A 3,929-nucleotide genomic window follows, 5' to 3' on the forward strand; every position below is an offset into this window, starting at 1 on the left:
CCCCCCCCCCCCCCCCCCCCCCCCCCCCCCCCCCCCCCCCGCCCAAGTAAGTTACCTTGAATAAAACTCTGTGTAAACTGTATGGAGTGGACTGCTTTGTTTTCTGGTCTCAAAGTGACCTCTCGGTTTGAGGAATACCTTACTCTTTCTCCTCCACCTCTAACATATGGAAAAATCCTTATAAAATTCTAGTAAGTGAAAGAAAAAGGAGATTTGAAAATAGGCTGTAGAGTATGAACCCATTTGTATGGTTGATTATATATACACTCCCCCAGAAACACACATGCACACACGGATGCACGCACACACAGAAAAATCTTTGGAATGCCAGAGATGTTTACAGGGGTTTTCACTAAATTTTGGAATCAGTCCTGCTTCATTTTCCCCTAATTTTAACATATACTGCATTTTATGATCGAACTATGTCAAATAAACTTCAATTATTTTCTTTCTTTCTTCCTTTTTTTTTAATCCTAGTAAGGACGTGGAAATTTCTATGTTTTTTTCTCTTTTTCTTCCTCCCTCACTCACTTCCTCTCTTCCTCCCTCCCTCTCTTCCTTTATCCCTCCATCTCCCCCCTCTTGCCCTTCCTTCCTTTCCTTCTTTCCTTTCTTCCTTCTTTTTCGAGAGAAGCTACTGCTATTATAGACAATCTTTGAAATTGCTTGAGGGAACCATATTTGCATAAGATTAGTGGCTTCCTGAGATATAAGAGTACGGGAGCTCAAACCACTTTGCCCCAAGAGTCAAGATTACTGAAATCTGTTAGAATAGGTTAGGATAACCCCCACAGAGGCCCAGTGACAAGAAAAGGCAAAAAAAAAAAAAAAGCCACAGAAATAAAGTCACCACGAGGGCAGAAAAAGCTAGGACCAGTGGCATGGAGGACACAATTTTACTATGGAACACCACTGTCCTAGCAGAGCACTGAAGAAGGTGCTGGGGAGAAAGACAATCCTTCTTGGAAATCTTGAAGAATCACCAGACTGCTCTGCACCAGCTGATGTAAAATCTACTGGAGCATAAAGTCCACTCTAATCCTCATTGTCTCGGACATCAGCCATGCTAAATGATTACCGGACTTCCGGTTGCCGCCGACTTTGGTGGGAACACCAGCTACAAGGCAGCGGCCCCGTGTTGGAGGAGGTGATGGCTTTTTAATGAGCAACCAACATCTGCGGGCCGGTGTGAAGTCGGCCAGCCCAGCAGGTAGAGTTGGCAGATTTAGCAAGCTAAAATACAGGATGACCGGCTAAATTCGAATTTCAGAGAAACAATGGATACTTTTTTAGTATAGGTCTGTCCCAAATGTTGCATGGGACCTACTTAGACTAAAAAAAAAAAATTATGGTTTCTCTGAAATTCATGTTTAATTGGAAATCCTATATTTATCTGGCAATTCTATCAAGGTAATGAGTCCAAATCCCCACTCTAACAAGATAAGCATATGTTACTTTTCATTTTTCTAACTTAAAATGTTACTAAAGAAAATATTACAGCGGGAGACATTAGTGTGAGACCTCGTAGCAGCTCCAGTGCCTTAGCAGGTAATTATTACGAAGAAGAGTAAAGATGGCCAAAGGCAGCTGACCTCAGGCACTCTTCTAGTAGGAGTGCTCCTATCACCCCTGAGCTAGAAGTCTATAGATTAAAGAACTCTTGGCCGTCAGAATTGTTTTAGACGTTGTTTAATTGCAAGAAATATAAAGGCAATAAAGCTGGCAACAAGATAGGAACAAACAGAACTGGCCCTTGGAATATGAAAAGGACCTTTGGGAGGAGATGAGTGTCAGAGAAAGATTGATTTCTTGCTAACTTGCTTATCTACGTGAGTGAAGTCAAACACACTATTTGGAAATGTGGTTCACTACCCGGGGCAGTTATTCACACCTTGCCTCTAAACTGGGACACCCCCAATTACATCGGCAATGATCATTTGTTACTTAGGCAATAAAGAATAATGACTGTTAAGGAACAAAAGAAATAAGCCAAACATTTGGAAGCCAGGAATTCAGGTAAGAAAAGCGAGAGAAATCAGATTGGTCACCAATGTCAGGGCAAGAAAATCTGGAATCTAGAATGCTGCATCACAATCAACACCCCTGCCATGAGAACACGGAAGGGTCTAATTCCAAGGTGAGAAGTACCTAACCTCTTAATAGTTCCTGCCGGAGGGGGAAGATAGTGAGCAAACTCAGGCTTCCCCGGGGCTGTGTGTGATTGTAAGGACATTATCATAAGTGACCTTGTGTTCCTAATGTCTAGGCCTTTGTTGGCATATAAATCCATCAGATTGCATGGAAAGAACTGATATTGCAATCTAGTCTTAACACAAGGTGTAGGTTAACAAAATTATTAAGCTTTCTTCAGTAACAAAGGATACATACGGCCCTTTTGCACTAATCCATTTTGCAACCGTGATTTCATTTGCAATACAATGAATAAGTAAGTGCTTAATAAATGCTTTTCAGTGGGAATAGGAATGGGAATGTTTTGAATGGTAATAACAGGGTCAGAAGGAGACTTGAAGGGAAAGTTGACTGCCACCCATATAGAGACCAATTTGACAGAAAGAGTCAGCTGGGCAAATATTTGACTTACTGTATTTGTCTCCATCTGTCCTTGTCCTGGAAGTTTTAAGAGAGCTTAGCTGGGCAAATATGTTCTTGCTTGGTGGCCTAGCAAGGAACACACATGATGGAAATGTTATCCCTTTCTGGTTGTACCATGTTTTCTTCAGCAAGGGTATAGTTCCTTTTGGAATGGGTAAATCAAATTAAACAATTACTAAGTCTTCACCTTACATTCAATCTGCAAATAAGTTCTTCATATTTGTTCCTTGGTACATATTTGCTAGGGAATATTAAGAAGACTTTAAATCAACTATCAGATTATTGAAATTAATTCACTCAAGCATTTCTCAGGGCCTACTATGTTAAGGACCTTTGCTTTGTGTTTAAAAATTTTTTTGATGGAACCAAGAAATCCCTCAGCTAGACAAATATCTAAGGATGCCCGTGGGCATTGATAATAGTAGCAAAAACTGGAAAGCAACCCCAAAATTCATAGATTATTATGGATAAATAAATTGTGGAATATTCATACAGTGAAGTATTATTCATCAATGAAATGATCGAACTCAATCCATACTCACCAACATGAATGAATCTCAAAATCATCTTGCTGAAATCTCAGACAAATTCATGCAATATAATTCAGTTTGTATAAAGTTTAACATTTGGGGGAACTAAGCAATATAATAACGTTTAAGGATAAATATCTAGGTGGCAAAACTACAAAGAAAAGCAAGAGGAATAAAATTTAGGAAAGGAGTTACTTCTGGGAGAGAGCATAAAGGAATACATTTGGCAAGGTGTCTTCAATGTGCTAGTAATGTCCTGAACACTGGGTGGTGAGTACAGAGATACTTATTTTACTGTTATCTTAACTTTACAGATAGGTCTTCTACACTTTGTGTAGATGCAATATATTTCAAAAACAGAGGTTTAAAAAATAATTGAAAGGGAAAGCACTGGGTGATATTTTTCCTATTCGGCTATCTCAGAAATACCAAATCTATAAAACATATTTTAATTAACTACTTTACTTACGAAGAACTTTCTCAAGTTTATAAGTATTCAAATGTTGATATACAGGGGATAATTTAGATGATCACCATTGTGGGCGGACTGTGGAGAAATGGGGACCATATCTCTAAAGAAAATCCATTCTCCATCTTTGGCTTTAAGATGGTCACATTTTGTTAAAAAAGAAAACCATGTTTCTATTTAGTATAAATTTGAAAAGAGACAATGAATTAACTGAGATGACATCCCACTATACATCTATAATATGTATTAGCTGAGAGTAATCAACTGAATGTCAAACAAAATTAAGCCTCAGAACTGACTAGATAAGTCAATGACCC

The sequence above is a fragment of the Phoca vitulina genome, unplaced genomic scaffold (genome assembly GCF_004348235.1).
Source record: "Phoca vitulina isolate PV1807 unplaced genomic scaffold, GSC_HSeal_1.0 scaffold8, whole genome shotgun sequence".
NCBI lineage: Eukaryota > Metazoa > Chordata > Mammalia > Carnivora > Phocidae > Phoca > Phoca vitulina.